The sequence below is a fragment of the Equus przewalskii genome, chromosome X (genome assembly GCF_037783145.1).
Source record: "Equus przewalskii isolate Varuska chromosome X, EquPr2, whole genome shotgun sequence".
Taxonomy (NCBI): domain Eukaryota; kingdom Metazoa; phylum Chordata; class Mammalia; order Perissodactyla; family Equidae; genus Equus; species Equus przewalskii.
Genome location: NC_091863.1, coordinates 682,423 through 697,500, shown reverse-complemented (window position 1 = coordinate 697,500; position 15,078 = coordinate 682,423). Strand labels below are relative to the sequence as shown.

The window sequence follows — 15,078 nt, the reverse complement described above, 5'->3', positions numbered from 1 at the left end:
CTTGAGAAAGGATGAGCCATCAGCACCCATTGGGGGGATAGCGTGAGAGGAAACCGAGGCAGAGCTGGGCGTGCACCGTGGCGGGTCTTGGTCACTAGTGCTGGAGAAGCTTCCGGAAGGTCGTCAGCCACACCTGTTTGCAGTGGGATATGTTGATGGCAAGACGTCCCCCCCACAGAGAGAGGAGGGTTTCTGGGAACTTCTTCGGTGTCACGTGGATTCTCTTCCCTTACTCATCCCTCCAGCAAAATGAAGGATAATTCCTAGAAGGGACACAAGTCCCAGAATCCGGGACACCCCCACACTCTCATTTCCGGAGCAGACGTCCTCCTGGCTCCTAACGTCTGCTCTGAGCCGCCTCTGCTCCTTGCTTTTCCACTCACTCGTGTTGGGACCGGGGCCAACTACCCACGTGCCTCAGTTTCGCCATCTGCTGACTCTCAGGGGTGGGCTCTGAGGATCCGAGGGTGGGGGAGCATGGACCTGAAAGGTTCTTCTTACTCCTTCCAAAGTGGCTTTTTTTGCAGAGCAGCCGGCTTCGCTATCCTAGGCTCACGGAGGGATCTCGGGGCCGGTTAGGACCTTTCCGCGGCGGGCGGGCGGAAAACTGGACCCAAAGATGCGGCAAAGAGTCGTTGGCTCCGGAAAACACGACCCTGGATTCCTGGGTATTCGGTTAAAAGGGCCTCTCATCCGCCTGTCCATCAAAAGTCCTCACCCAGCTCCTCTCTGTAGGTCTTGGATCAAAGCTCTGGGCTGTTTAGGGTTGAACCAGGATGGTACCAAGAAGACAGGATGGAGCTGGGGGCGCACCCCTGAGCGAACTTTATCCGGGGCGCGTTGACCGACTTTATGTCCTGCATCTCCTTCACCCCTCGTCACACTCCCCCGTCATCAAAAATTCAATCTCTAATTCAATGGCGATTTTGAAAGACTTTTCAAGACCCCAATAAACCACGGATGAGGGTCTTTGTAAGACGTTTGCAGGTGGTAGTAGATTCTAGGGTGCATACAGATCATGACCTGTGAGGACCATTGTGGGGTTGACCGGCCGTCTTGGAAGAGGGTCTCTGAAAGTGTGTATGGAAAGTGTCCCAGCTTTAAGTGGGGCGTCTTCTCCAACCAAAGCCGACACCCCATCCAGCGTTTCGCCAGGATGTGGTTGGTCAACGTAGGAATTGGATTTGATCATATCCCCCGTGACCGCGTGCATTCGTCTCATTGCATGACCCCTTTCGTCTCATTTTTTTTTACGTTTACCTATTTTTTGCAAGGGCCCCAAGATTGTTTTTTCCCCCCCACTCCAAATGGGCAGTTCTTTTAATGGCCGCTCTTTGCCCCCGAGGGATATGTGGGTTGGTTCTCTTTTCCTCCCTGCTCCGTTGACCTCAGACGTGGCCACACTGCCCTGTGGTTTGGAGGCTCTTCAATTCACTCTTCAGTCCCTCAGGGGAAGGGGGCGTGGGGAGCGGGACCTCTGAGAGGCCACAGTCACCCAGGACCACTGTCTGGGGGCCGCCTGCTCTCTAAGGTTACAGGATGCCTGGCATGGGGGCCAACTGTGGCGGGGTCGCTGCTGCTGTGGGACGGGTACGTGGTACGAGGCCAGGGTGGGCAGCCATCCAATGATGGGTCAAGGTCAGAGTGGTTAGCCATCCAATGATGAGTCAAGGTCAGAGTGGATATCCATCCAATGATGGATCAAGGTCAGAGTGGATAGCCATCCAATGATGGGTCAAGGTCAGAGTGGACAGCCATCCAATGATGGGTCAAGGTCAGAGTGGATATCCATCCAATGATGGGTCAAGGTCATAGTGGACAGCCATCCAATGATGGGTCAAGGTCAGAGTGGACAGACATCCAATGATGGGTCAAGGTCAGAGTGGATATCCATCCAATGATGGGTCAAGGTCAGAGTGGTTAGCCATCCAATGATGAGTCAAGGTCAGAGTGGATATCCATCCAATGATGGGTCAAGGTCAGAGTGGATATCCATCCAATGATGAGTCAAGGTCAGAGTGGACAGCCATCCAATGATGGGTCAAGGTCAGAGTGGATATCCATCCAATGATGGGTCAAGGTCAGAGTGGATAGCCATCCAATGATGGGTCAAGGTCAGAGTGGACAGCCATCCAATGATGGGTCAAGGTCAGAGTGGACAGCCATCCAATGATGAGTCAAGGTCAGAGTGGATATCCATCCAATGATGGGTCAAGGTCACAATGGACAGCCATCCAATGATGGGTCAAGGCCAGAGTGGACAGCCATCCAATGATGAGTCAAGGTCAGAGTGGACAGCCATCCAATGATTGTTTGACACCAGAGTGGACAGCCATCCAGTGAGGACTCAAGGTCAGGGTGGATGGCAGTCCAATGATGGTTCGAGGTCAGGGTGGACAGCCATCCACTGATGGTTTGAGACCAGAGTGGACAGCCATCCAATGATGGGTCAAGGTCAGAGTGGACATCGGGCCAATGATGGTCCAAGGCCAGAGTGGACAGCCATCCAATGAAGGCGGGTCATGTTCATCCTGCATCAGTGTCTTCCATGAGGCATCCCTCGTCCCCCTCTTCCTGCAGTGGGTCGGCAACCCCAGTGCAGCTGAGACCCTGTGTTCCCTCGTGCTCCACCAGCATAGTCTGCTGACTTTCCGTAGAGAGGACAGAAAAGGGGGCTCCCAAGAGAACATCTTCGCCTTCTTGCCCTCCTTCCTGGCTCCATCTTGTCTCCCACCAGTGGTCATTCTCCTTCCAGATGGCGGGCTATCCACGTGTGCGTCTAACCTGTTGCCCCTCCCTCCTTCCTTATCAACTTATAGGTTGACTTCGGATCCCGCCCACAAGTACTGCTGTGTTTGTTTTGCCACTCGTTCAAGTATCACCCGATTGACGAATGATTCGTTGGGAAGTCCTTATCCTAGGAGTTATTTTGCAGGTTTTTTGAGTAAGCGGAACTTCCACTCATCAGGCTTTCCGATCTTTGTCTTGACTTCCCATGACGTATTTCCTTCCTGTGCTTGCCCTCAACTTCCTCTCGTGTGCCCGTCATCCATCGTCTCATCGCAGGGCCCTTTCATGGTCCCAAACCCGGCCGACTTAGCTAAGCATTGAAAGCATCCTCGAGTGACAAGGAAACGTCCAGGATGTTCCATTTGCAAGCCGGAGGCTGTGGTCATACCGTTGGCCGTATGTGACCGGGGTCCAATGGGGCCTCCAGTGGCCTCCCCCTGAGCGTGGTCATTCTCCACGTCTTGGTTATTCTCTGGAGCCCGTGAGCTATAGAGATAATGCCCATCAGACGTCCCTCCCCACAGGCATGAGCTTCACAACTACGTTCAGGTGTCGGTCAATGAACAAATGCATGCAGAAGACGTGGTCTACGCATCCAATGGCATGTGGTATAGACTGGTTATACTGTCTTGCTTTTCATAACCATATTTTATCATCCTCCGCTTGCCATCGTATGTGCACTAAGGACTTGGAAAACCGACAGTGATCCTCAGCGTTCTTGCACAAATCCGCACTCGGCAGAGTCTGCGCAGCTTAGAAAACCGTCTTGGAGTAATCGCTTCTCTGCTGCTGAAGGAGAAGGAAGCTTCACTTCCTGTCGCTCACTTGTTCAATCAACGTTTATCAAGAAAACAGTCGCCCAAGGTGTAGCCACACGGCAAAGCTTCATTATGCATTCGTACGCACCGGGGGCGGCGAGGTTCGGTTCCCAGCGACGCTTGCATTTTGATTCCTAATTAACTCGATGTTGTTATCTCCAATTAAAGACCCAGCTGGGAGGCACGCGTTTGCGAGCGCTCAGCGCTCAGGTGTCTCCGAGTCAGTTTGAACTTTTCTTAAAACGGCATCTCTCCGTCGCCGAGAAATAATGAGCCGCCTGGCCAAAGTCAGCTCTCTCCGTTGGTTTGCAAAAAACTGTTTTTTTAAAAAAAAATAAAACTCCAAGTCGATTCTGGGCGAGCGACCGTTTTCTTTCTTTGCTTGGTTGGCTTCGTCCGCGCCCCGTGGATGGAAGCGAATTCTATCGAATTACCCCGAAATGAAAACCTAAGTGTGTCTTCGAACCGAGCCGTGCTGCTCGCGTGTGAGAATGTGTCATGCGTGTCGGAAGCGTGTGGCGGTGACTTTGCGTGTGTGGCTTCTGCAGCAGGAGCCGTGAGGTGCTCCCTCCGGTGGGTATGGGTTCTGGTGGTCACACTTTGGAAGATCACCCCGCTGACTCAACAGCCTATTAACAGATTGTAGTAAAATTTAAGTAACCAAATTAATATTGCATACGGGAATATTGCAGTAGGTGCAATTGAAAGCATTTTGACTTTAAAATTATTATTTTTTTTTTTGGCCATGCTTCCACGTAAGGGCAATTCGCTACCAATACGAGTTCATAGGTCCAGGCTGCAGGGGAAACCGCCAGGGCGGGGAGACCACAGACCAAACATCCTCTATTTGTCACGGATGCCGGCAGTTCCACCCATCCCTGGGCCCCGTTTCTGCAAGAGGCCGTGACGGTCACGGGAAAATCGCAGCTTGCAGCAGGGTTGTTTGAAAATGCAAATAGAACTCGTTTTATGGTGCTTTTGCAGATAGTGCATTTTTCATGAGTCCACCACCAAAAAGATTGGTGCTCGCCGAAGGCTCGGAGGATGGTTAGCAACTTTTAGCAATACCGTATTTTTTTTTTTTTAGCAATAATATATTTTTTAATGAAGGCACGTACGTTGTCTTTTTGGGGCACCATGCTCTTGCACATTGAAGAGACTACGGTACAATCTTTAAAGGCACTGGGAGAGCGACAAATGCACGTGACCCGCTTTATTGCCATCTTGGCTGGAACCAACCTGCCGTATCTCCAAGGCGTGCCGGTATGGGATTGCTTATTATTCGGGTATGGCGAGGCCCCAGGAGTGGTAGTCCCTCCACGGCCAGCAAGACCTTAGATGTCAACGCATCAAAAATGCGGAAAATAAAAGACAGAGAAAAGACGAAGGTGGGGACGTTGGAGACGGTGGGACGCCGACGGATCTGGGGTATCGTTTGAATTTTCCACAACGGGAGACAGACCGTTACCATTATGTGGCGAAATAGGTCGTTCAGTTAAGGACCTTGGAAGCTGGAGTGTCTCTTGGATTTTCTCCCCGGACCCTCAGTGCCATCACGTGTATCCTTATAAAACAGGAACAGAGGGAATTTTGAGGGAGACGCAGAGGAACGGCCCCGTGAGGACAGGAGGGAGGCGGCCACCAGCCCAGGGACACCTGGAGCCCCGGACGCTGCAAGAGGCAGGAGGGACCCTCCCCTGGAGCCTCCGGAGGGAGCGCGGCCCTGCGACCCTTGACCTCACGCTCTGGTCTCCAGGATGGAGAAGGGATGAATTCTTGAAATGACAATTCTCAGGCCCCACTCCAGCCCTGTGGAGGGACAACCTCTGAGCTCCGCCCCAAATCTGCATTTCCACGAGCCCTTCCCGGCGACCCGATACGCCCTACCGTTGCAGACCCCACAGCCTCCTACGTGTCCCCACAGGGAGAAGAGACTGTCTATTGACCGCAGTCGGTGTTGGGTCCACCGGAGACCGTGGCTCTGTGGCACCTGATCAATTAATCCAGCGGAAAAACGGAGAGCTGGTCTGAACCCCCAGGCGCGTATTCCCTCCTCCTTTCTCATCTTCTTCCTCTGGCAGCACAACCTGCTTTTGTTTCCTCGGAGGCAATTAAACCCGTTGCTGGATAAACGTCCCCACAGACGTCAGACCGAATAATAAGGATGCTTTTTAGAAAGAAGACCCACGGGGGAGCGTGCACAAGGGAGACGGTGACGGAGGCTCGGCGTGTCCTGAATATTCGACCCTCAGACTGAAGCTTCAATCCCGTGAAAATCCCGGCGTAGTTGACGACGGCCGTTCCTGGGCGGCCGGTTGTCCGGAGTGTTTTCGGAATGGGATGAGTGAGCGTGTGTGCACACTCGGGTGCAGGAAAGGATTGAATTTGCCAAGATTAACTCCTGGGCGGTCACCCCTGAGCTCTCGGGATATCCTGTCTGATTGGGGGTGCCTCAGTTTACCTGGTGGCCTTGGGACGTGCCCAGTAGTCTACGCCAACGATGTGATTTATGGCGAGCGTCTTGGGCCACGTGGTATCCATTGGCTTGACCTCGGGAAGAAGTGCAGACTAAGGTGCGCCTTGCAGGCGGTCCGTCCCGCATGGCCCGACCAACCCCCCAATAGAAACCCTGGGCCTCGGGGCCCAGGCGGGCCTCCACGGTTAGCAAGGCTCCACGAGTGTATGTGTGACATCGTCGCCGGGAGGATTAAGCACCTCCTTCCTCCAGTTCACACCCAGAGTTTCCCACATTTCCTCCCTCTGGTTGCCTTCCATATCTACACTTCGGGAGTCAAGATGGCGCTCTCATAGCTCGTTGTGTGCAAACTGCCTCTTGCCCTTGGGTTGTTTGGAGCTTTGGGATCCGTTGTGGTTGGACGGATGCATGGTCCCAACCAGAGCGTTTTCTCTGTGAGGACAGGCGTTGCGAGCTGGTTGCTGTGTGGTCCGTGGATTACCCAGGATGTGTGTGTGTGTGTGTGTGTTTTTTTTTTTTTTTTTTGGTCAAAGGTGGGTGTAAGGCATGGGCTGAGTGAATTCGAGGAAAGACAGCCCAGGAAAACAAAACTCAAGGAAGCGTCCTCGGGGGTCTGGAATTGGAAAGTCATGTTAACATCCTTCCAAGGGTGAAATGTCAAGAGTTGGTGTCAGTGGACATAACAAAGGAATGATCGGATCATATAATCAGCGCTTTATATCTACGTTGACTTTCCCAATGATGCAGACAGCGACGTGAGAGGCAGTCAAGGCAGGCGGGGCTGAGTCTCGCTTTCAGTAGCTTCCCCGTCCCTAAGTGGTTTTCCAAAGATGAGGAGTGTGTACGGGTATCCGCCTGTCCATCCCGATCATTGTTGGTGACTGGGACAAGCCGAGCGAGGTTTCTGCAGCCTCAGTTGGCAACCAGTGCTTGTAGCACCGCTCAGAACTGGACCTCCACTGGCCTCCTTGTCCTCACCGCCATCTTGTTGGCCACGGGTCCAGCCTTGGACACTCAGGTGTGCCTCAGTGCTGCTAGAACAGGAGAGCTAGAGGGGAGACCAATATGGCGCTCGGCCCATGAGACCCAAAGGCCTCATGGGAGCTGCGAGTCATGGCCCCGTCTTCAATGAAATGATTTCCGGATTCCTCCAACAAGGCCTTCTCAGGGAGCCCGTGGTCCTTTGCGTCGACCGTTGTCATGAGCTATTAGAACCCACCGTACGTGGCTCAGGCGCCTGTGAGTCACCACCATGTGTCGCTTACCTAAAGACTTTGAGTCCGAAAATCCGTTTTGATAGGATTGGCTCACCCCCCCGAACCCATCCACACGTATTTCCCTTGGAGTCACGACCCCGGGAGACGTGAGGTATTGTTTATTCCGACTTTGGGTTTCTTGAAGCGTGTCCCCGAGGTCAACACCACGGATGGATGTGGCGACAGCCGCGGACGTCGTCAGAATCAGTCACCGTGAGGCGCCTTCCTGGATCGTCGTTGGCTTGAGATTAGACGCAGGTGCAGGAGCAGGTTCTGAAGATAAATGAGGTGAATGCAAGGAGCCAGCCTCCCTGCGCGAGAGATCCAGGACCCACAAAGGCAGGAAGCCGACGGCCAGCACTTTCCAGGGCTTGGCACATACAGCGTCACTTAACCCTGACGCCCGACCAGAGGCTGAGGGTCAAAAACACCGCTGATCGCTTCCGTGCCGTCTCCGCAGAATGGCCTCAAGTCTTGACGTCCTGTATTTGTGGCGCGGCCGTAAATCGGGGAAGCCAAAGTCTACGCCCGTGTGACAGTGATGGACGTTCTTATGACACTAAGTGTTTGAGGTGATTACAGCCCTTCCGTGCGGGGATCGCCAAAGAGCTTTATGGGCGGCGACAATGAGATTTAGCGTTGTGGCTGATGTTGATGGACCCCTTGATAAATTGCAGGCACGGCACTGAGTTCTGGGCTCACTGTGGCTTTTACAGCTCGTGCCAGCCCTAAAAGAAGAAGGCAGTATCCCGCCCTGCAGATGAGAATCGCCGCTATGGGGGTGAATGTTTGCCCCTCCAAAATTCACATGTGGAAGCTCTGAACCACCCCCCCCCATGAGGTGCCATTAGAAGATAGAGCCTTTGGGGAGTGATTAGGGTTAGAGAAGGTCGTGAGAGTGGGGCCCCCATGATGGGATTTGTGTCCCGATAGGAAGAAGAAGAGACACCAGGGTTTTCTCTCTCTCTCTCTCCATCACGTGACGACGAGGCAAGATGGCGGCCATCTACAAGCCAGGAATCGGGGTCTTAGCAGAACCCAACCCCGTTGGCATCCTGATCTCAGACTTCCAGCCTCCAGAACGGAGGGACAATTAATGTCAGATGTTTAAGCATCTCATTGGGTGGTACTTGGTCTCAGCACCTGACTGGTATGACGACCCCAAAGCTACCTGCCCATGGTGACCCAAACCATGGGATGGGGAAGTCAGCCGTCAACCTCCAAAGTCTGAATAATGGAGTTATTCTGCCCCATGTTGACGCACCACATCCTCCAGGGAAGAAGTGTGTGGATTTGCATTGGTGCATTTGAGAACCTCCATGGATCCTCTTGAAACCCTAGTGAGGGGAGAGCCCTTGCCGGTGATGCCTTGTCTCCAACCTTAGCGTTTACGATTCTCCAAACAGAGATGAGGACCCTCCCAGGAGACTCAGACCAGCAAGAAGCACGTGTGTCAATCGGAGAAGAGAGGCGATGGTTAATGAATTTCGGAAAGAGGGGTCTTCCAGCGTCTACCCTGACAACAGTGAGAGCTCGGAAGGCGTCACCCCGGTCCTCACAACGAGAAACAAAGGTGAGGAGACTGAAAATCAACAACTCTTCTTACGTCCCTCGGAGAATCGAGGTCACGGGGCACCCCGCTGCCCCGAAAACTGGACAGACACACAGGTCGATCGAGAGACAGTCATCATCTACCAGGAGGAGGAGCTCCTGATGGAGCCGGCCAATGGTGGGCACACTGACGGGTAACTGATGGACTTCTGGAGGCCGAGTGTGGACCAGTCTGAGCAGACTGGAGAAACATGGCCTTTGGGAGTACGCTCAGAGACTGCCTTTCTCGTCCTGCCCTCCAGGGAAGCTGTTTGACCGTGCCCAGCCAACCCCATGGGGCAGGAAACACTCACTCCCCGCCCCCTCTGTCCTTCCTGAATTTGGAAAATCCTTTCGGTGAGTAAGAGTGATGGCGTTGGCTCAACGGTTCCATCCAGGGACTGGCAAAGCCGTGTGGGTGAAGTCTGGGGTCCGAGGAGCGTCCCCTTGTTCTCAGGCTACTTGCTGTCCCCGTCATCTGCCCGGACGTCCTCACGGTGTGGGTCACTGGTCCCAAGGATGACCAGCCCAGACCTTCTGTTTGCGGGAACCCGGGTGTGGGATGTTCTCGGCACAGGGATCTCACCATCCACGGGAATTATGGGCTCATTGGGTCCCCCCCCAATTCGCAGCTTGGGGTCCTGACCCCCAGGGCCTCAGGATGGGGCTGTAGTTGGAGACGGGTCTTTAAGGAGGGGATGGACGTCAAATGAGGTCATGAGGGTGGGTCCTGATGAGAAGAGGAGATGAGGACACGGACATGCACAGAGGGACGACCACGCGAGGACACGGGGAAAAGACGGCGTCTACACGGCAAGGAGGGAGGCCTCAGGAGGGACCAGCCCTGCCCACACCTGGATCTCAGACGTCCAGCCTCCAGGACGGGGAGACCATCAACGTCTGTTGTGTAAGCCGCCCTGTCTGGGGCATTTGTTATTTCATCCTGAGCAACCTAACAGAACAGGAAATGCACCACGGCGTCCTTATCCGAAGGACACTCTTGCTATAATGATCACCATCTGAGTACCTGGAAATGGCGAGAATGAAGAAATTCAGATAGGCTGAGGGCACACAGAAAAGACGCACGAGAAAGCTGAGTGAATGGAACCAAACGTTAGGACAAATGAGAACCTTGTCATTGTGTCCCTTAAAAGAGCTGACAGATCCTTATAATAAAATAAGGGCTTCCTTGAAATTAAGCTCTAAAATGATCACCAGGACTCTTTTTTTTGTTTTTTGTTTTTTCCTTAAATGAGAGAATCCTTTGTAAGTGGCCTGCACGTTGTTGGCTGTTTGGATCGGAGCCTGTTGGGTAGATATCAGAAGATGACGGTGAGAGAGCTCTTGCTATTGCTGGAGTCTTAAGCCAAACACTTATTCTAGGCAGATCGTGGAGTTATTTTAACGTCCCGATAAAATGTTTTTTGCTGTTTCCAATATTCATAAAACTACCAGAAATAATATACGTTCTTTGCTTTTTTCAAATGTCCGGGACACGACCCTAAAAAAGGGTTCAGATTTGCTAATATTCTCATCGCTATTTTGTCTTATTGCTGCATTAATCGAATGCTGATATGAATTAGTATTATATTAATGCCATTTATTAATGCAATGAATTAATGCAATGCTTATATTATATTCAAGATATTTGGAGGACGTGACTGCGCTCGCAGAGATGGTATCAAGCGCACATCTCAGCCGGGGGGGGTCTGTGTTGTGCGTGGCACAGAGCGGGCTGCACGCCGCTGAAGACCTTCCGCGTTAGCTTGGGGCAAAACCCACCTTAGTCCCGTTGCTGTGGCCGGACTTTCCTGTCGTCTACAGGAATGTCTCGGTTGCGTGTTCTGCAGAAGGAAAGTGTTTCTTGAAAATAAGAAAAATGAGAAAGACTCGTCGAAGACAGTCCCGGGTGTAAAAGAAGTCCGCCGTCGGGCGAAATTGCCATCGTTTGGAGAAAGACAAAACACGTTTTGTGTCCTGACGTTGCGTTGTTTGCCCGCGTGTCGGTGGAGAGGGGTCATAGCGGAAAACAAATCCAAACTAAAGTGACGTGAGTTCCTCTTCTCAGATCGGTAAAAACACTGAGACCGATCACGGAAACTATCGTCTATTCCTGTTTGTAGGAAATAAGCCCGAGGATGTTCCGAGTGCAACCATGGTCCACCGTGGATGATATTTATGAAGGTGGCGCATTCTGCGGTTTCCCACGGTGCCCAAAGGATTTAAAAAATACTGAGCTATTTAGAATGATTCGTTGTGTCTCCTGTCTCTGAAAACTTGAGCATCATTCATGGGGCAAGTCAACTCATTTAGGGGCTCACAGAGGGTAGAGTATTTTCAGGAGAAACTATTTAAGGAGAGGCAGGTAGGCGGAATGATAAGATGAAATGTGAGTTTGTGTTGACGGGAAGCTGGGTATGTGGTTCACGCACTAGAATGTGCAGACAGTGACTGAGACGGGAATGTTGTATGGGACGGGGGATGGAGTGGCCATCCGCCTCGAGTAGTGCCAAGTCATTGCTTTGGAATGAGGTGGAGCAGCCAAGCCACTGAGTGGGAGTGGGGTAGAGTCGCCATATGCATTGAGCAGTGCCAAGTTATTCAGTGGGAGTGGGGTGGAGCTACCGTGTGCATTGGGCATTGCTAAGTCATTGAATGGGAGTGGGATGGACCCGCCCTATGCATTGAGCAGCACCAAGTCTTTGGATGGGAGTGGAATAGAGCCACCATATGGATTGAGCAGCAACAAGTCATTAAATGGGAATGGGGTAAAGCCGCCATATGCATTTGGAAGTGACAAGCCGTTGGATGGGAGTGGGATGGACCCGCCATATGCGTTGAGCAGTACCAAGTCACTGAATGGGAATGGGATGGAGCTGCCATATGCATTGAGGAGTACCAAGTCACTGAATGGGAATGAGATAGAACCACCATATGCATTGGACAGTACCAAGTCACTGTATGGCATAGAACTAACATATGCATTGGGAAGTACGAAGTCATTGAATGGGAGTGGGATAGAGCCGCCATATGCATTGAGCAGCAACAAGTCATTGAATGGGAGTGGGGTAGAGCCGCCATATGCATTAAGCAGCAACAAGTCATTGAATGGGAGTGGGCTAGAGCCGCCATATGCATTGAGCAGCAACAAGTCATCAATTGGGAGTGGGGTAGAGCCGCCATATGTATTAAGCAGCACCAAGTCGTTGGATGGGAACAGGAGTAGAACCACCATAGGCATTGGGAAGCCCCGGGTAGCATGGACCCTGGCACACATTCCTAGGCAGGGGCCGTGAAAGTGGAGCTTCTACAGTCTTCTAATCCTATTTATGACGGAATTGGGTGAGCGGGAGGGTGAAGAAACAGCTGGTCAACCCACGGGGAGAGTCCGGTGAACGCCATCCTGCCTGCGATGGCCACTTCTGAGCCAGCCAACAAGTCACATTTTAAGTCTTCGGGAGGGTTCCTGAAACCCTCTACTGAGCGTGTATTTTGCACGCTTACGTTTATCGTGACAAACGGCGACCACACAATGGCAGCGGCACCCCCGGTTGATTGGGATCCGTACCTACTTTAGACCTGATAGTGCAGCTTTCTCCTGCTGGAGCGGTGTAGACGGAACCCCCAAAGAAGGCAGCCCTGGTGCCCAACCTCTCCGGGATGGGCACTTTGCAAAAGGCGGCCTCAGGACTCCTGCCCCGTGATGGACAACGGTTTACACGGCTTGTGTCACCCCCCCCTTCGGTGGAGCTGGGACCTCGGAACGTCGTGGGGCGGCACTCTCGAGATTAGGTCGTGCTATATGGCCGAGGCGAAGGGACCTTGCGGGTGTATTTAAGGTCTGTCTGGCGCCTTGGGTTTCAGCCCTTGTGGGACCCTGAGCCGAGGACCCAGCTCACCCCCACCCAGTCTTCTGACTGAAAGAACCCAGAGGTCATGAACGGGTGTTGTCGTAAGCCAACCCATTTGGGATGGTCTGCGACACGGCGTGGCTGGCTCCTACGCACGGCTCTTCCAGCCGGCGACCCACGGCCGAGGGAGGAGGGTCCTGCAGGCACTGGGTCCGAGCTTTCAATGCTGCTGTCTACACCCGAGTAACCGCAGTCACCCTTTTTTACTCTCTTCTTTGGTCGCTTCAACATCTTTAGATCCCCCGTGGAAGCGGGATCGCACCGGATTTGTGTTTTTATAGCCGACTGACTTCACTGAGCCCAGTGCCCTCCAGCTCCGTCTCTGTGGTCATTTTTATCCTGGCTGCGTAATATTCCATCGTGTGGATGGACCCCCCGCCATCTTTATCTGCTCGTCTGTCGACGGACCCTCTGGGCTGATTCCATTTCTTGGCTGTTGTGAATAACGCTGCGGTCAACAGGGGGGTGCCGAGATTTCCTCAAGATCCGGATTCCGTTTAAATCCCCCGAAGCAGGATGGATGGGTCGCATGGTCGTTCTGTTTTTAAGTTTTGGAGAAACCCACCATGCTGGTTTCCCTCCTGGCCGTAGCCATCTCTGTTCCCACCCACCATGCACACGGGCTCTACGAAGAGCTTGAAAACCATTTATTAGGAAACCATGAGAAGTCTGGGTCCACGCAACACGCAGAGTGTCTCGCCGCCGGTGGCCTCAATGGGTGGATTCCGAGTCATCGTTTTTTTCCTTAATTTAAAATGCTTTTGGGGGCATCTGCTCTCTGTCTTGGGGTTGGAGCGAGTGTGTCCTCCTTTTCGCTTCCTTTTCCTCAGATCCGTGGTGGGCCCTCAGGATGGGCTCTGAGCGCAGCCTGCCCTTCCAGGAAAAGCGCCGAGCTCCAGAGGCCGCCCGGAAATACAGCCCCGGTGTTGGGGAGGCACGGAAGGGCACTCAGCGTCCACCCAGGAAAATGAAAGTGGGCGTTAGTTCATTCAAGTTTGTCGCTCTGTGTCAGAGATCTCTCTCTCTGTCCCTGTCTCTTCATCTCTCTTGTGTCTCTTGATCTCTCTGACTCTCTTTATCTCTCTGACTCTCTGTCTCTATCTCTCCATCTGTCTCTGTCTCTCTGACTCTCTTTATCTCTGTCTCTGTCTCTGTCTCTCTACCTTTCTGACTCTGATCATCTCTCTGACTCTTTCTCTGTCTCTCTTTCTCTCTCTGACTCTCTGTCTCTATCTCTCCATCTATCTCTGTCTCTCTGACTTTCTTTATCTCTTGCTCTCTGTCTCTATCTCTCCATCTGTCTCTGTCTCTTTCTCTGACTCTCTCTCTCTGACTCTCTTTATCTCTCACTCTCTGTCTCTATCTCTCCATCTATCTCTGTCTCTCTCTCTGACTCTCTTTATCTCTCTGACTCTGTCTCTGTCTCTCTACCTCTCTGACTCTTTATCTCTCTGACTGTCTATGTCTCTCTCTGACTCTTTATCTCTCTGACTCTCTGTCTCTATCTCTCCATCTATCTCTGTCTCTCTGACTCTTTATCTCTCTGACTCTGTGTCTGTCTCTCCATCTGTCTCTCTCTCTCTGACTCTCTATCTCTCTGACTCTGTGTCTCTCTCTCCATCTATCTCTGTCTCTCTCTGACTCTCTTTATCTCTCTGACTCTCTGTCTCTATCTCTCCATCTATCTCTGTCTCTCTGTCTCTCTGACTCTCTGTCTCTCTGTCTCTCTATCTCTCTCTGACTCTGTATCTCTCCGACTCTCTCTCTGTCTCTGTCTCTCTCTCCCTCTTGGGGCTCACTCCTCGTCCTCCGGTCTGCGCCCCTGGCCGTCTGCTGGGCTCCTGTCTTTGCTGGTCCGGACGACTGGTCTACCCACTATTGCCCCGTCGCCTGCACGGCACAGAGTCTCCGTCTCGTCTCCTGGGGGTCCGAGCATGGCTCTCAGAACACTATAATTTCCATTTCTCTCATTTTCCGGATGGACGAGCAGGGGCCATTACGGCCCTCCAGGGAAAATGCAAAACGTCACCTACGCCTCCCTTGCTGGTGTCCCCGGGGGAACGGTGGTGGGGGCAGCGAATGCACAGTGTGTCTGTCCATTAAAAACATGCACAACGAGGTTGCTTTTTTTCTTTTTTTTTTTGGACCCTTGGATTCAACCAACAGAAAATGACTGTCGATTTTTTTTTTTTCAGTTTACAAACACACTCAGTGTCTGAACGTGTCTTGTGGCCAAC

General features: G+C 52.5%; 1 protein-coding gene across 3 annotated transcripts in view; it reads left to right on the top strand.

The window, feature by feature from the left end:
• The window catches only part of DHRSX (dehydrogenase/reductase X-linked), a 136,280-nt gene that overhangs the window by 58,101 nt on the left and 63,101 nt on the right, over positions 1 to 15,078 (top strand). The gene's annotated exons all lie outside the window — the stretch shown is intronic.